This window comes from Arvicanthis niloticus, chromosome 3 (genome assembly GCF_011762505.2).
Source record: "Arvicanthis niloticus isolate mArvNil1 chromosome 3, mArvNil1.pat.X, whole genome shotgun sequence".
Classification (NCBI taxonomy): Eukaryota; Metazoa; Chordata; class Mammalia; order Rodentia; family Muridae; genus Arvicanthis; species Arvicanthis niloticus.
Genome location: NC_047660.1, coordinates 85,111,683 through 85,129,869, shown reverse-complemented (window position 1 = coordinate 85,129,869; position 18,187 = coordinate 85,111,683). Strand labels below are relative to the sequence as shown.

The window sequence follows — 18,187 nt, the reverse complement described above, 5'->3', positions numbered from 1 at the left end:
TTTCATAAGCAGGAGTGTGGGGGCATTTGAGGGAAACAGAAAAGAAGAGGCACCCTCATAAGGGAGCCAGAGATTGAGAGGACAGCGGGACCACCAGCATTTGGAAAGGTAAGGAGGAGTTCTTACATGGAGTCATGTGACCTTGCTTGATTTCCAGCTGCCAGTCTCCATAATGTAAGGAAATATAGCCTTTGAGGTGGCTGCGTGTGGTCATTTATGGTAGGCACTGTGTGGTTATCACACGTGGCTGGCAGCATCTGACCAAGTGAGCTGCTATTTGTAGGAGGACCTACAGGAGTTGGCTGGGCCCTGCTCTGTCTGTTCTTGGCGGGGAAGGGAATCCTGAGGTTACATCTGCCAGGGTGTGGAGCCCGGGGCAGGGGCAGATGAGAAATGGGCCTATTTATAAACAAATGGAGCCAGAGGGCGGGCACAGGGTCAAGAGAGGGCTTCACCAAGGTCAGAGGCCTGGTCCCAGGAGACAGGGACTATGCAGAGAAGAGACAACACCAGAGGAAGGCAGGGGCGGAGTCAGGTACTCTGTGCCTCTCAGAGTGCTGGGCCATGGTCCCTTTCTGAGCAAGAATGTACAGCCAGCTTCCAAGTCATATCTGGTGTTGGGCAAAAGGCAAGCTCCACGGGGCTGGGCGTGAGCAGATTCTTTCCTGCTGTCTCATTGCTTCTCCGGGTAAGGAAGCAAGAGTGCCCTGGAGGGTGCCCTCTGTGCCCAGTCTGTGGATCCTTGTGCCTGACCTGCTTCTGCCATTTTGAGGGGATCACCATCACGGTAAGTGAACCATTGTGTCCTTAAGGTAGAGGCATTTAATGAGAGCAGTGATGTTCAATCTTGGGTCACTGCACAAAGGACCCAGTGCCAGGCAGCTTTGCCTAGCACTGGGTAGATGTGGGTGGGGAGACGCTCTGCTCTAAGGCCCCAGGGTTCCTAAGAGCCAGCTGCAACTTTTCTCCACAGCACCAGCAGCCTCTGGTCAGCTAAGTCTGGATTGGCTTTCAACCAGAACCTTCTATCCTAGAAGCTCTTTTCCCTATAGCAGCCCAGGCAGGAAGAATTGTGGTACAGACTTACCTGCTCAGATGCAGGGATGAGAGGGTTAATCAAGGAATCTCCAGCTCTAACTCGATCCACTTCTTGGCTGTGTTTCCCACAGCAAGTCACTTAATCTCTCTGTGTCTAGTTTCCTTGTCTGCACAGTGGGGCTAACGGGCCTGCTTCCCTGAGCTTGTGGGGGGCATTAGAGGGGACTGCAAGGGTAAGCAACGTTCCAATGTCATTAGAGGATATCTGTGGACAATGTATTTTCTGTTTAATCTTTCTTGCCGAGAAAGTGTGCTAGGGCTGGTGAGGTCCACCCCACTGAGCCCTCAGCAATGCCTGGTGTGACTCAGTAGGTGGAGGAGGTTGGGAGGGGCACTCATCCCCCTCATGACTCTGGACCCACCATAGCTGGTCATAGTCAAGAGACCTGAATTCTGGACATGAAACAAAATTGCACCTTCATCTACCAGTAGCCACCGTGTCCCCTGTAGAAGCTCCTGCTGAAGTAGACACTGAGTGTGAGTGTGGCAGGGGTCACTGATAGAAAGGACTGTCACAGGGAGATACAGGGTGCTGCTTCTAGCCTCTGGCCTAGTCGTGGACAGGACCAAGAGCTGTCATGTCATCACACACCCATTCAACACTGAGCCAGCAACAGGTCCCTTCCCAGAGTACACACAAACAGGCACAGCCACATGGACAGACTCACATACACTCACAGACATCCACACAGGGACTCGGACACACTAACACACAGGGCACACCTCCCCGGCAATCAGAGATGAAAGCAGAAGGGAGAGTCTCTGTTGTCCAGATGTTCAAGCCTAGAGGTTCTTAACCACTGAACTGACTGAAGTGTTCTCTCTCTCTCTCTCTCTCTCTCTCTCTCTCTCTCTCTCTCTCTCTCTCTCCTCTTTCTCCATGTATCTATATGCTCCACACCACAACCCCACCAGGCTGCCCAACCTATGGGAGGGGTTCAGCGTGATCACCTACATACAGTGTGTGGGACTGAGTAGGGTGACCGTTGTATATTGAGAGGGGCAGAGTGGAGTAGCCTATGCATATTGGGAGGGGCTGAGTGGGATAGCCTGTGCACATTAGAAGCTGAGAAAGGAAGCCTGTGTGGGTGGTTCCATCTTCAACTGTTGTACCCAGCACCTGAGTGTGTGTCTGGGGCCCATGCAAGGTAGGGAAGACAGAGGAAAGGATCTGCTGCTCAAGTTAACCTGCAAATGTTGCCTGAGTTCTACTCACCCTGGAGATAAGGCATCCCATGAAAGCTCACAAAATCTTGCCACTAAGGAGGCCTTGGAATAGGAATGGCACTGGACCAAAAGGACAACTACCCAGTCTACCCTGTCTGAGCCCTGTCCATACATCCCACTCTTTGGACCAACAGTGAAAGGACCCCACAGAAAGCCAATTCTTAGGACTTACTCCATTCCAGCCTATCACCAACTCTGACCATGTCTGCAAGCCTCTCTTCCTCACAGCCGATGCTATTCAAGGTGACTGCCCCTGCCTGCCTGCCACCATCACACTTGCCCATCAGGCAACATGCTGTCATCAGACATTGAAAAAAGGGTCCTGCAGTGCTGCTGCCACGGAGACAAAGCTTGGAGTCCAGTCTCACTGTTACCCGCCTGGCCTCTGTATTTCTGACTCTGACACCGACATTGCAGGATCGGAACCTGGACCTTGATGAAAACACACACGGCCATGAACCACAGTGAGCTGGGAATAACTGGGAACTGTCAGGGGGAACCCTCAGCTCTACAGTCAGAACTGTGGCTGCAGCAGTCAGCCAGGCTTTCCCACATCTGCCTCCAGGAAAAGCAACAGCTATCCTGAGCTCTTCAGACCTGCAGAGCAGTGGGAGAAGCATGGTCACTCGGAATACACAGAGCTGTACCTCTCAGAAGCTCTGGTCACAGTGGGAGTCCATGTACTGTAAGAACCAGGAAGGTGACATTCCATGGACCATGGTGGGTAAGGAGGCAGGTAGCCCTTTCTAGGAGCTCAGGAACCTTCTCTAGCAAAGAGAAGCCTGAAGCAGGCAGGGCAAGACTAAGGGAGGTGGTGGCCTGGGCACAAGTAAAACATCCCCAAGGGTTGATGGTGGTCAGAGATGGCAGGAATCAGAGAGGCTGGAAGTATCAGCATCCCATTATAATTGAGCCTTGTGGTAGAGTGTTAGGACTTCAGGACCAGCCTCCAATGGTGACCAGGCTTGAAAGAAAAGGCAAGAAGCCAGTGTCCTCCAATGGGGTATCAAAGCCAGTCATGAACCAGTGAGGTGCATTAGCATGTAAGTTTTTTGGACAAATTAGACACATAGAGGCTAGCTGGATTGTGCTTCACCACCTACATCCTTTTGAACTTGATCAAAAGGCTCAATTTTCTAGTTGATGTGAGCTAAATTATGGCTAAAGGAGAAACCCCAATTCTTCCCTGGGATCCTCGGTGGACACTTATGTGGGAAAGGAAATGTTCAGGTGTTCTTGCATCAGGACACTTGAAAAAAGTAACATAATTGCCAGGGATGTGGGGTATGGTAGGCATTAAATCCAGTGGTAATGACCTTATGAAAGACACACAAAGGAAGAAAATACCAGGAAGAAGCTGCCTGCAGCTAGAGATCCAAGTGGTATGATCTGGATGCTTCCTGCCTCAGAGCCTTTACTGAGGACACGGCCCTGCTGACAACTTGGTTTCAGATTTCTGGCCTTGTGTGGGAATTAACTGTTGTTGCTTTCAGCCCCCTAGTTTTGACGACTGTTACAGCAGCCACCAGAGACTCATACATCATCAACAATGAAGAACCAAACATTTATCACCTTCCTTATTCTATTTCCAAGTTCTTCTCAATGAGTATATTACTTTTATTGAGGGAAGGGAATAGGAAAAAGAGCTGTCCTAAAAAAAAAAAAAAAAAAAAAAAAAAAAAAAAAAAAAAGACATCTTCCTGTGGCTTTCACAAGTGTAAAAGTCAAAGCAGCCCCATTTCCTCCCATCTGGGATCGACATCCTTCAGTAAACCGCTTGGGGAGGCTGCGCTCCTGTCTCATAGGTGAAATCAGAGGGCTCCATGAGGCATCTCATCTGAGGACAGGCCTGGACATGCAGCATAGCCTGTCTGCCATGGAGCCCAGAGGAGGAGGCCATGTCCTCCAACCAGCAGACAGGCTTCCCTGCAGATGCTGCCACCACCCTCCTCTCCTGACCACGCCCAGTGACTGGCAATGTCCTTCAAGTCAGATGGTGGGTAAATGTCTCAAGTGCCCTCCAGGCAGAGATAAATATCAAAGAGCAGGATCCTGGAATCTGGTTTCCTATTTTTAAATGGAATTAAAGATAAATCATTTCTGCTGTCTGTTTTTACCTGGCTGCAGGAAATGATGCATCGCCATTTTTTAAAAGAAAATTAAGCCTTTAATTCCATGACATGTGTAATAAAATGGCACTTCAGCTCTCTGCACTGAATATATGGCCCATTGTGTCCTAATTTACTATTCTGACACTACCTAAAATGTGCTGAAGTTATTAATGTGGCAATATATTCAAGCACAAAACCCAGCCTTCATACGCTATTGAAGCACTTAATTAACGCAATGGATGGCTGTGCAGGAGCAGAACAGGGTAACAGCAAGAGGTGCTGGGTACCTTCTCGCCCTGCCATTGATGCCGAGGTCAGCTGGAGCACAAGATTCTTATTCTGGAAAGCAGTGGTGACAGCACCTGATGGACCTGGCTATCCTCTGACCCAAGGCACCATTATCTCTTTTTCTCCACTAAGATCGCCCTATGCCATCTTCGGATGCAGAATGCAACTCTCTTCTCTTGCTTGTCTATAACACTGACTAATGTGGCCAGAGCCAATATCAACTGACTTCACAACACCCCCTGCCCCTTAGCAATGAGAACATCCACTGCATGGACACCTCTAGACATATCCACGGGATTACTTGGAGTGACAGCTCTTCTGTTCTGGCAAACCATTTGAATGAGCTCACACGTACCTCTGGAATCTCCAACTCAGCCCCAAACAAAGCAAAAATCCCATCTCATCCTTTTCAAGGGTCAAGTGATTTGAATGGTTGATTTAGCTTTTTGAAGACTCACAGAGATTTGAAACCTCACATACTTTATATTCTTAGAAACAGGCATGAGCAAGGTTCCCGCTGGTGACCAGAGTCGGTGGCCCAGGAACAAGATAATAGCTACTGCTGAGACTAAGTTTCTGAAGGAGACATGATGCCTGCATTATTAGCCAAATGACCTTAAGCAAATTATGCAGCTGGCAATAGTACTTCCTCATAAGGATGCTATGATCATTCAAATTCTCCCATAGATTTAGACCCACACCTGACAGATATACACAGTCACCACGTGTTAGCCGTGAACTAGCCCCACACCTTACACATAGGCTTGCAGAATTCCCAGCACTAGAGTGACCTCCCATGTTCTGTGGTTAAGTGCGTGTCCAGCACTATAAGGCTCATGTGTTCCTGCACCTCCTTGTCTCTCACATTCAAGCATTCAGCAAGCACACTCTTGCCGAGAACAGTTCCACTCCCAGTGCCCTTCAGTCCCTTCTTCTTTCTCACCCAGCTTCTCGATAGCCTTTAGAGCTTTTAATTCAATGACTGGAGTTTCCATGTGTATGTGCGTGTGTGTGTGAGCTTGTGTTAATGCACAGTGGGTTGTATGGACCCTTGTTTGAATCCACCATCTGCTTCCTGTGAAACTGAGTAATTGCCTTGAGATCTAATCCTATCTGCCACCAAACTCTCCTCTCAAATCAGTTTCAGACCCCACATTTAAAGTTCCGTGAAATCAGGGACTCTGGCTGTCGCCTTGGCTGCCTGTGGTAGTTAGAAAACAAGCACATTTTAGAAATAATGAATGATCAGATGCCTGCAGTCTATACACACACCTTATACACTACTGAACAGCAGGAAAGCATGCTAACAACGTGTTCATTTAACTAACTTATAACAATCCCTGCACCGAGGCAGAGAACAAGTGGGAATCAGAAAGGGAAGTACTTGGTACAAGCCCAGGCTCCATCTCTAAAAGCCAGAATGACCCTAGAAAGACAACTGCACTCAGCTACCACAGGCTCTAGACTGCATACATGCAGGGGCATCCTTAATATAGAACACTATCAAGCTTTTGGATAGGGAAGTGCACAGGTCTGGGTCCCCAGCCTGCTCTCCATCAGAGTGAGCCCCCACCAAGCCTCCTTCCTGGGTCCTGCCCAGACTCAGTTATGTTTCTCTACCTTCAACTGGTGCCTTCCTTAAGAATGCCCAGAGCAATAACCAGAAAGCATAACTTGGCTGTCACGTGAAGTGGAAGGCACCTGGAATACAGACAGGAAGAAGGGACACTTTGGAGCCACCAAATTGAGTGCAGCTTTAAGTCCTGCCCCTGCTGTTTACTAGAGCCACCATGCTTTAGAGTCCTAAGCTTTCAGCACCTAGAGACCCTAGAACATTTGGCCTTAATCCAACTAGATATCTGCACAAGCGACTGATAGGGCGGTCCTTAAGCAGGTCCTTGTGCTGACTGTGTGTGTGTGTGGATTCTGGCTGCAGGAGGCTCTTCTCTTCACCAACAGCAGCATGTCCTGGCTTCCCTTTCTTTACCATGGTGGGAAGCATAAAACACCATTATTCCTCCCTGCAGATGGGGCCAAAGAGGATCAGTGGATTCCCATAGTCCTTTGCTGGTGTGTGGGAGTGAGGAGGTGGATAGACACCAGCCTAGGCCTTACTGACAAGTCTTGCAGCTCCCATTCAACCAGGCTGCTGCCTGAGACTGGTTGAGGCACAAAAGCTGTTGCTTGCCTCTTCAAGGCAGCCACAAGATTGTGGCCTGTCTCCAAGCCAGTGTTCCACTCCCTCATCTTGGACTCTCTCCCTAGTCTCACCTGCCTTTGTGGGGTCTGAAGAGAGATGACTCTTAAACACAAATCCTTACCCCATGGCTGGGCTTGGCTGTTAAGCCAAAGGCTGCCATAACATTAAGACCAAAACCTGGGGACAGTGCTGCTGACAGCCCCATGACAGCCCAGCTGGGAGGACAGCTATATTTAGCACATGCTTGACCTAAGATGCTATCTACCAGGAGCAGAAGCACAGTGAGGGAGCAGAGGGGAGTAGGGGAGAGGCCCTCATACACCCCCCCAGGGCCCCAGCCATGGAGCCTCAATTAGCTACTCGGCCAAACACAATTTTATTTGCAGCTTTGGAGAGGCCTTACGACTAGACTGTCAGGAGGCCTGATTGAAGTCACCGAGTATGGTGACCTTGTTAGGAGTGAAAGCTAAAAGCAGCTGGCTTTGTTTGCAGGATGGGGAAATTTCACAAGGAGGTTGATCAATGTGCTGGCTCTAGTTCACCAAATCAGTTTCCTTCAGCACCTGGGAGATTGCGGTGGAGGTTCCAGATGAGCTGTGTTCTTTGGAAGAAAATTAAGATCTTCCGATTCTTCAAGTGGGTGGTTCTGATCCATCCCCATTCCACAGACAAAGAGACAGAAGGCATTTTACAGAAATTCCACCAAAGGCCTCATCAAAACATGTGCTGCAGACATATTAATGTCTCCCACCTCTGGAGGTTACCCAAGAAAATCAGGGCTGAGTTAGGGGCCTGGTTTCCCAGAAGCAATCTTACCTCTGCCCTTTGAAGTGCCTGAAGTTGACCTGAGACTGCCCCTGTCAGCACCCTGCAGGAGGCTGCTGAAAGCACTGTTGGCACCTGATTAAAAAGAGGCTTGCCTTCCAGCCTGCATCTCAGGCTCTCATCCCAAAGACGAGGAGTCATGGGTTGCTCACCCTGGACACTCAACCCAGAAAGAGCCTAGTGGCTTCTCCTCACCTGAATGTGGGTTCCCCAGACTAGGCCAGCGAGGGTCACTTAGAGCTGCCCTGAGACAAACTGTGTTGCCATTGGGGCTCTGAGCCTTACTGCACTACTTCACTTTTCTCTGTGTGACTACTTGCCCAAGAAAAGCATCTTAAAGAAGGAAGGACTTTTTTTTTCTGGCTGACAGTTTCAGACAATTGAGTCCATAGCCACCTGGACAAGACAGTTGACATTCGAGTGGCCCATGGGCCTATGGGTAGAGACTTTATTTTTATCAGGCTGTGAAGATGGCTTAGTTGATAAAGTGCTTGCTGTCAAGCTTGAGGACCTGAGATCAGTTCCCCAGCACACATGCAAAAGCCGCCGTATGAAGGTGCATCTGTATCCCTGTGCTGGGGAGGCAGAGATGGATGGATCTCTAGAGCTCACCGGCAGCTAACTTAGTTGGTGAGCCCCAGGTTCAGTGTGTGTGTGTGTGTGTGTGTGTGTGTGTGTGTGTGTGTGTGTGTGTATACACATAACATACACACACACACACACACACACACACACACACATATATATATATACATACACATATATATACACACACACTGAGGAAGATAGGTGCTGACCTCTGGCCTACACTCACACATACAAATGTGCCCATGTGCACACACACACATCCAGGTGCACATATACAAAGGATTTTTATTTATCTTCTTCTAAGATCATGGTTTAGTGTAGTTTTATGCTTGTATGAAAACTGAGCAAAAGGTTTACAGCTGCCCCTATAAATATGTATCCCATACATGCACAATCTTCCTTCTTCTACATCCCAGAGTGGGAGTTTCCTCACCTTCTTTTCCCTCCCCCAACAATTTTCTATAATGAGAAAGTATATTTTACCAAAGATGAAAGGATAAACAGAAAGAGAGAGATGGGGGAGAAAGGACAGGCAATAACAGATCCTTGGCCCAGAGTAAGAAGCCAGGCAGGCTCTTGGTCCTTCAGGGATGCTTTTTAGTTTCTCCAGCTGTAGTAACATTCACCCATTTAAGTGTGTAAGTTTATTTGCCTGTCCATATACCACCATGGAGAAGAGACTATTTCAAGGTTTTCTTAATCCCATAAGAATGCTTCCTGTCTATCTGCTTTGGTAGCTAAAGTCATACATAGAAGAGCCTGCCCCACCCAGCTGTGCTGCTGAGAGAAATGTCAGGATTAGAGCCTCCCTTATGCACATCAGACAACCTAGGAAGGAATAGAATTGATGGGTTGAGGTGGTCTGTCTAGACCAATCTACAGTGCTCTCCTATGACCTGAATAAATAAGACTCCCAACACCAAACACTTCCAAAACAAAAGACATTTCAAGGGTTTCACTTTATACCTCATAACATTTATAATAAAATACACAAGTAATTCAAGGTAAGATTCTTAGTGGATTAGTCTCTCCACAAAACCAAAATTTCCTTCTCTTTTTAGTGTGATAATGCAATGTCTGTATCTCACAAACCTATCACCTCTCCCTCTCTCTCTGTCACACACACACACTCACACATATTCATACACTTTCATCCCTCGTGCATGTACTCTCAGACACACACACACACACACTCACATATTCATACACTTTCATCCCTCGTGCATGTACTCTCAGACACACACACACACACACACACGCCTGTGCACATTTCCACTCACCCCAGCACTATAGATGCATATGGGCAGTGTCCAGGAATGGGATCACTTTTCAAACCTTAAAAGTGGAACCATAAAGCCTGGATCAGAATTGATAGAAAATGGCATTGTGGGAAGGGGCGAACAGCTCTAAGTTGAGGTTTAAAATAGACCATAGAGGGCTCGGTGTGGTGGCACATGCAGTCACAACACTTGATCTGTGGGGCAGGAGGATCAAGAATTCAACATCATTTTTGGCTATGTAGGAAGCTTGAGATGAGCCACTCTGTACCTCAAAACAAAACAAATCAGAGACTGCTGTTTTAGGCAGCTTGAATGATGGTGGCTTATGCATTTGAGGCAAAAAGACTCCGTTTCTTGTTGCTAAAACTACCAACCTACCCTCAAATAGGCAATATCTGACAAACAAAACGCCTTGTTTCAGGTAGTACAGCAATCTCTAATGCAGGCTGCTTTCCCCTGAATCACCCCCATATTGTTAGGAAAACTAAGCACTTCACACACTGTCTTGGTCTGTGCCAAGGAGCAGGGCTGACATAATGATGCTGACTGTATACATGAGCCAAGACCAAGGATGGAGAAAGGGCTTCATCATACCCACAGGCTAGAAAGAGTCGAAGCTGGAAGCCAGACACAGGCTTTGCTCTTCTCTGCATGCCTGTCAGTGGGTGCTGGTCAGTGTCACCATCACAGAGGTTAGAAAGGGTGTGGAAGAGGTACCTAATAGTCCCTAAAGTCACCACTCTGTGTCAGTCTGAGGCCAATTTCTTGCTCTATTCAAAAGGTCTCCTACCTACTCTGGACTGACCCAGCATTTCGACAGCAATAGCTATTAAAATTGTTTCCTAGGGTGTGCCCTGGACTCTGTGGCTTTATTTTGCTCCAAATAAAACTATGGTCACTGGCAGTCTGTTTCCTCATGGACATCGCTCTCACTGCTGCCCTTGGCACTGGTGACATCAGATCTATATCTGACTTGTCTTCTTATGCAATCCTTCTTCCTCCGTACTATCTTTGTGAACTCGGAACCCCAGCGGGTGAAGGTCTTCCTGGAGGAGGGTGTCATTAGGTGGAGATTGTCTACGAATTCTGCATAGGGTGCATTCCTTGGCTCTCCCTAGCTCTCCACATGTCTTGCAACAAAGTCACAACCAAGGGTCAAGACTCTAATGAACATCCTCACCCAAAGCCTTTGCATACAGTGTCGCATTCATTGGAAAGGGGGTCTTGGGAGTGTTCTTTCTGGACTTCCAGTTCTGTCCCCATTTGCTCTCTAGCTTTGACATGTCACAGTGTTATGGACCTCAGTTTCCCTTCTATGTTTCATGAGCCCGGAAGTAGATAATCTATGGAAATGTTTGGTTCACTTCAGTGGTTGCAGGATGATCAGTCCCCTGCGGGGCTTACTGAAGGAGGGGATCTCTGACACACTGAGCCTAAGAACCCACATTTCCAGCCAGCACTGAGCTGCTATAAAGAGATGCTTGAGTGTGCTCTGTGTGCCCTGGGCTGAGAGGCATCAGTCCTGTGATACAGGGAAGTGGGCAGACAGCCACCAAAGGGAAGCCACCCAAACATGCCCACTTCACCCAGGTAGTGTTTCCTGACCCGAGAGGAGCACCAGACCCAGTGTTTAAAAACAAGCTGGAGCAGATGATTAGGCCTCTATCCAGACTCAGGCAACTGGACATCCCAAGGGAAATAGCTGGTAATCCTTGTGGTGATGGGCCTCCCGGAGAGAGAGCTCATCAGCCACTCGGGGGAACACTGCAGACACACGTCCCATTCTGTTGGTAATAACTGCATGTGGAAGGAAGTCGCCCATGTCCTTTTCACACAGGAGCAGGACTAAGGAGCCGCAGCGTGGTTTACCGATGAAAAGGAGCCCTGCCACCTTTTAATGAAGACCTCCTAAGGCTGGAAACAAGACTTCTTTGGGATGTTTACAGTGACATCCAGGAAACTAAGAAAGAGGCAGGCCTAGGTGGGCTTCCTCGTGGAACCTACTGCCAGCACAGGATAAACTGCCCAAAGCAAGGCTTATTCACAGTATCCCACACAAAAGAAACCAGAGCCATCCATACACCAAACTCACCTGGGAGACTTCATCGCTCCTCTACCTAGAAATACAAGGGGTGGACGTCACATCTGCAGGGCTTAAATGTTCCTCATACCATTAATATGCACAGCACTAGCTAAGAACCCAGGCGCCAGACTAAAGGAGGGGACCCGTTCCCAGGACCCTGGCTCACCTGATGCCTCCCCACAGCACAAAGCAAGACAAGCCCTATTTCCACAAGAAATCCCTATTGGTTTCATGACTATTAAGTCATGTTTGCCTGCTTCTTTAAAGCCTATTTTTGAAAAGATGCTCAACACCACTAAAGACTAGGAAGATGCAAATCAAAACCACAGTGAGATTCTACCTCACACCCATTAGGACCACTACAATCAAATGAATAAAAAAAAAAAAAAAGTGGGAAATAACAGGTGGAAAAACAGAAGCCCCAGGCAGTGCTGGTGGGAGGGATGGTGAGGTCATGCCTGTGGGAAAGAGTTTGACAGTACCTGGAAAAGTTAGACAGAATTGTCATATGATCTATCAATTTCATCCTCTCTCTCTCTCTCTCTCTCTCTCTCTCTCTCTCTCTCTCTCTCTCTCTCTGTGTGTGTGTGTGTGTGGTGTGTGTGGTGTGTGTATGTGTGTGGTGTGTGGTATGTATGCGTGGCATATGTGTGGTGTGTGTGTGGTGTGTGTGGTATGTGGTGTGTGTGTAAGCAGGCACTCAGATATTTGTAGCAACATTATTCCCAGAAGCCTAAAGGTAGCTCATCCATAGATGTGTGGACGAAGTGTGTGGTAGAGACAGCCAATGAAACACTCTTCTGCTTGTAGGAAAAAAAAAATCTGACACACGATACGAAGAGAACAAATCCTAAGAACATTCTGTATGTGAGATATGCTTACCGCAAAAAGACACTGTATAACAACACATGTATAAGAAAATAAAATGTAGGAGACAAATCCATACAGACAAGAAGAATGGAGATTCCCCAAGTGTTGAAGCCTGAAGTGAAGAAATGGGAAGTTATTATGTAACGGATACAAAGTTCAGTTTCACAGAATGAGAAAACTCTGGAAACTGGCTTCACGACCTTGAGGATGTGTGTGACACTGCCCCATGCGTGGAGTGTGCCGTCGATGGTACATTTTATGTTGTGTGTACTTTGTCAGAATTCATAAGGAGAAGTGCAGCACTAAAATGCAAACTCGATGTGGTGTGGAAAGGATTAGATCTCACAATGCAGTGGCTTTTCTGTTGTTCTCTTTTGTTTTTGTGAACCAAATGTTTATAAGCCAGGGCTGGTGATGAGAGACATGAGTCCTTTGTGTATCTGTTTCAAAGCATCTACCAAAGGTGCAGAACACCCAGGGGACATCTGACTCTCTTCCCAAACACAAAAATTACTTACCAGGGTAAGTGCTGAAAGTGAGTCACAGAGCTTCCAGGTGACCACCAGACACTGCCTGCATGACGCTTCCTTCATTGATTCCTGTATGTGTCATTCGTTTCCCTCCAGATAGTGGCCCAGCTCTCAGCTGTGGAAGGGCAGAGCAGGCAGGGGCCCAGGAGACAGAAGAAGCAAGACCAGCAAGAGAAAACTAGGGGCAGGAATGGCTGCAGTTCCCAGTGCTGGTAAAGGAGATGTCAGATGGACAAAGGTCTCTTTGAACCTGACACTGAGAGCTGTTTTCAGGAGATCTTGGCTGCAACGGATTCTCTATAGTCCTGGCTCTGACACACAGTAGGGAACAAGCAAATGGCAGTTTGCAACATACCACAGTGGGGCTATGCAGATGTTTGCCCAGCTGGCCTCCAGAGAAGTCTAGCTCCCCACCTAAGACCACTTTGGAGGATAAGGTCTTCCAGTTCTTATGGCTCTTCTAAGTCAACTATGAACCCTTTTCATTCTGCAAAAACTAAACCAGACCCAATTTCTGATAGAGTTCATTTTTCAGGCTCATTCAGGAAAAACAAAACCCATTAAAGCCTCCTGATCCCCTGTGAGAGGCACTGAACCCCCATACTAGTGAAATGGGAGCTCTTGAGGGGATAGACTTGTTTTATGTAGATCAGTGTCTGGCTTATTGGAGGTACTTAATAAATATTCGATCATAACAATCTTAATTACTGGATTACATCATGTCTGTCTTAGGGTAGGATATAAATAAATAATGCCACTATATTAATGAGCCTTTCGTGGAGGACTGCTCAGCCTGAGCTCCCACCACACAGGAGGTTTTAATAACTTTGGGCAGCTTTCATATTTCACAGGGAGATATCTGCTCACCACAGGTGAGCGTCGCTGAAGATAACAGTTAGCATCAGTACATTCAGAATACTTCCTGGTTGCCTGCTTTGCATACTCATGTTCAACTCAACTTAGAGGTGTTCATGGTCAGTATCAAGTATGGTGACCAGAGTGGTGCTACAGTGCCTGGGGGGGGTGGGGGGGATGTAAGCTCAGCAGGAAGGGCAGACCCTGTCTGAAGGCATGGCTCCATAAAACATCAGCCACTGCTCTATGCGGGAATAATACCCAGAGGTTTTCCATTGCCCAGTTAAAAGCTGAGTACCATACAGCTGTAGCAGCACAGATCTCTTCATCTGTAAATGCTCTGCATGGATTCATACTCCTCTACAGACCATCGTCTGTGACTTCATGGGCCCAGTCTGACCCTGGGCTAGAGGTTAGAGCTGAAAGCCAGTGCTGTTCCTTCTGTGGACACCAAGAGCAGACGAGGGCAGGAAAGATTTTGGCCTAGGTGATCACCCATGCCAGAGTGGAATGGCACCAACCCTTACCCACTACGCTCACTATTTAAAGCTACCGGCATGCCTGCCAGAGTCACCATACATGTGAAATCCTCACATTGTGAAAGGAACATACTTCAAAGTTATATAGAAGTCTCTGGAAGCTTCCAGAAGCAAAGCTAGTCTTCAGGAGATTGAGCCTGAAAGCCACATGGCAACTCTGGGAGCGAGAGGGTGACCTGTAAGGCCGTTTGTTCTAAGAACACAGGTTCTAACTTTGCCCAGCTTCATATGGCAGCTGATCCAGATCTGGTCTCCTGTGCTCTGGAACCAGACAGGAGAGTGGGAAGGAAGCTTCTCTAGTGGACTTCAGGGTGGGGAGGGCAGCCTTGACAACCTCCATGTTCCTAAAGGCAGCCCCACATCTCTGACAGCAAGGTGGATTCTCTGAGCAGCTGTCTGTGGACTCGCTGCCCTCCTGAAGTTCCAGGACCCCTAACGCAAAGTTCATCCTACACTGGAGGAACCCTTGACTGGCCCTTGAGAACAAGTAGAAAGCACATTGCTCGCTCATGACACCCATCATGCTACCCCTCTGTTCTAAGAGCAGGCGCTCCTCTTCCCAGTGAAGTTAGCCATTAGCCCTGTGTGGTTTCAGCTCAGGGAGCCACATGGGGTAAAGACAGCAAAGAACCTCTTGTCAGTAGTAGGGCCTGTCTTAATTACCCTGCTTCACATCTCCTGCATGATATACACAGCATTATTAAACACACACATGTATGCACACACATATGCCCAGCTTACAGAACAATATCCACTGCTTCTGGTTTCAGTGCACTTTTTATTTAATATAAGACAGCAGAATACTTGAGGCAGATTTGGAGGAGGAGGAGGAGGAGGTGGTAGTGGTGGTGGTTTTGGTTTTTGTATGTGTAACACACACACTTTGTTTTCTTTTTTTACATGCATATGTAGAGTTTTGTATTGGTGTAGTAGTCCATTTTTTCCCGGTTATGTAACAATCCACACTAATGATTTTCTCCCATTTCAGTTTTCTAATTTGGAAGGACAGCCTCAGACAGTTACACTCTCTGCTTGGACATTTAACTGTTTCTGATGCTTTGTGAGCTTGCCAATATTTGTAGACACGTTGGCTTCCCTGAAGCCAATTAGGTGTCAGATAACCCCAAGTGAGGTTACCAGACAGCCTGGAGTCTGTGTGCCGGGCCAGGCTGGCCCAGGTGCCACCCTCCCAGCCACATGGCGAGAAGAACAGACTCAACTCTGCCCCATCGTGGTCTGCCTGTGTTTCTGGTTGCCTGATTGTCTCTCCTTCCCTGAGCCCTCAGCCCCCACCTATTCACTCAGATTACCTCTTCTGTGTCCTCCCTACTTTGGGGGTTTCCTTCTCTTCCTAATTCAGGGCATTTCAAACGAATGTATAAAAATCTCAGAGCAGGCAAACAAATGACCACATTCTGATCTTCTCCTGGTCCCCAGGCCCTGTGTAACTTTGAAGTCCAAACACAACACAGTTCTACTCACAGGTGTTTCTGCAGCCCTTCCCACCCCCCACCCCCGCAGGCTTCCTGTGACTTTATGCTATCATCTCGCCTAAGGATCTGCAGCAAGTCTTTAAAACCAAATCTCCAAATACAGTCATTAGTCTTCCAACTGTTTTAGAGAAGCTTCTGGGAGTCTGAGGTAGAGTGGTCTATGTGTGGTGTGTGATTAGTGATCTTCTAGCAGCCTTTAGCCCATCATACACCTGTCTGCTTTGCTTTAATACTTTGTTATGTGAGTCTGATGCCTTTTCTTACTCCTGCTGTCATTTCTTTGGGGGAGTTAGGTATTAATTTTTATCATCAAGCCAAGTCGTGGGTTCTGTTAGAGCATTTTCATACATATAGGAAATCTGCCTCTTTATAGATCTTTCCACCAGGTCTCTTGCTTTTCTGGGTACATCTTGCTGGCTGTGGCCTTGGCACTACTTAGCTTTAGTACTTTTCTCTGCCTGTGCCCTTCTTTTATACTGGGGGTTAACTAGATTTGGGGATCTCCTCTAATGAAAACCAGATGCCTCAGTATGTGTGCATAGGCAGCCTCTGGCTGGCAGCCTCCTGAGAAGAGGTTTCACCTGTGTGTGACAGCTTATAATGCTCTATTTCCCCTCCTTTCATGTCTGCTGCCTTGTCCTATTTTCTAGAAGGGTAAACTACTTCCCGTGTTTGCCAAAGAGAACATGGAGGACTGTATGCTTAACCTTTTTTTCCCCCAGAGTCATTATGAACTGATCACTTTAAGCAGATTTGATGTGCTTCTTGCTGATGGTTTCATTGTGAACCGTACACCCACTACCATTTCCTTCCCCGGTGAGAACCTCTTTAAGCCAATGCCTCAGCACATGTCCTGGAGGGGTTTTGATGACCTGCCTATCTTTCTGATGTGACAATGTGTTCCAGGACCTGCTTAGATGTTTTCTGGTTTGTTTCTTATTTGCCTATTTTTCTCTTTTTAAATAAGACAGGGTGATTGAGGCAAAACTCTAAGCACAAATGGTGAACATCGCCATTCTGTGAGCTATACGATACTTCCCTTTCTTAAAGGCGGTAATCAAGAGTAATTGCCAATATGCCAGGGCAAGAAGGCGGGGCTTCACTCAATGTCATTTCTTATCATGTTTTTATCCCCTTTCTTTACTACAAAAAAAAAAAAAAAAAGCAACCTTACGTTCTAATGGCATCAGCACGTCTTGGTGGATTTTACATTTATGTACATGCATGTTTCTAAGAACAGCTTAGAATTTTATTTCATATATGATTTGCTAGATAGAGACAAGGTCAAATCACTGTATTTTAAAGCCATTTGGAGCATTTTCTCCAATGTGGTACCTACACATTAAGCTTACTTATTTCAGATTTGGTGTGTTTGCTCATTTGATTCTTGGGGCTAGGAACAGAATGTGGGACCTCTTCATGCTAGGGAAACACCCTGCATCTAAGCCAAATCCTGGACGATCCCATTTGTCTCCCTTCATTGAAACAAGTTGTTCCTTAAGTTTCCAGGATCTGGTGTGTGTGTGTGTGTGTGTGTGTGTGTGTGTGTGTTGGATTAGAATTCCATAAAGTATTTTCATGGCTTCAAGACAAAGGTACCCAAGAAAGGGCAGATTCAGAGAAGTTTAACTTCAGTCTTCTCCCTGCATCCTGTGCCCTTTCTTCCCCACAAACAACTCAGTTCCTAGTTCTTGTCTATTTATGACTTCCTTTTAGAACAAAAATAAAGTGCATTCATTTGCAGCCCTTCCTTGAATAGATAATAAATACACTGTGCCTACAGTTCTCTCCCGTATCCTCAGAATACAAGCTACAGGACAGAGAAGGGGTCTTTTTCCCTTTTCCCGGCTGTGTAGTACTCCACAGCAAGGAAGCATGCAGCTTCTTGATAATTTCTCAGCACGAAGTCCTAAGGGTACCAATGGCTGCAGATTTCCTGTCACCATAGCTGAAGCAGTCTTATTATGACAAAATAATATCATGATCTGACATGCCAAGCCATGATTCTATTCCATGTAAGCATGTTCCATCTTGTTAGATACTTGCAGAGTTCTGGAGGTACCAAGTTGAGGAAAAATCAGGATATGTGCCTGGGCTTGTCAGTTGTTGGCATTCTGGGAAGAAATTCCTTAAATCTCTAAAGCCAGACCTACAATGCTGGTAGCTTGGCTTCGGACACTCCTGGTGCTTCCCAGGCACT

The 18,187-nt window shown here is 47.1% G+C and overlaps 1 protein-coding gene across 2 annotated transcripts in view; it reads left to right on the top strand.

Moving 5' to 3' along the window:
* Nucleotides 1–526: 526 nt before the first annotated feature.
* The window catches only part of C3H10orf71 (chromosome 3 C10orf71 homolog), a 47,264-nt gene continuing 29,603 nt past the window's right edge, over nucleotides 527–18,187 (top strand). For both annotated transcript variants that reach the window (XM_034498450.3, XM_076931441.1), the window contains exon 1: nucleotides 527–787. The gene's annotated coding sequence lies outside the window, so the exon portion shown is untranslated. The remainder of the gene's footprint in view (nucleotides 788–18,187) is intronic.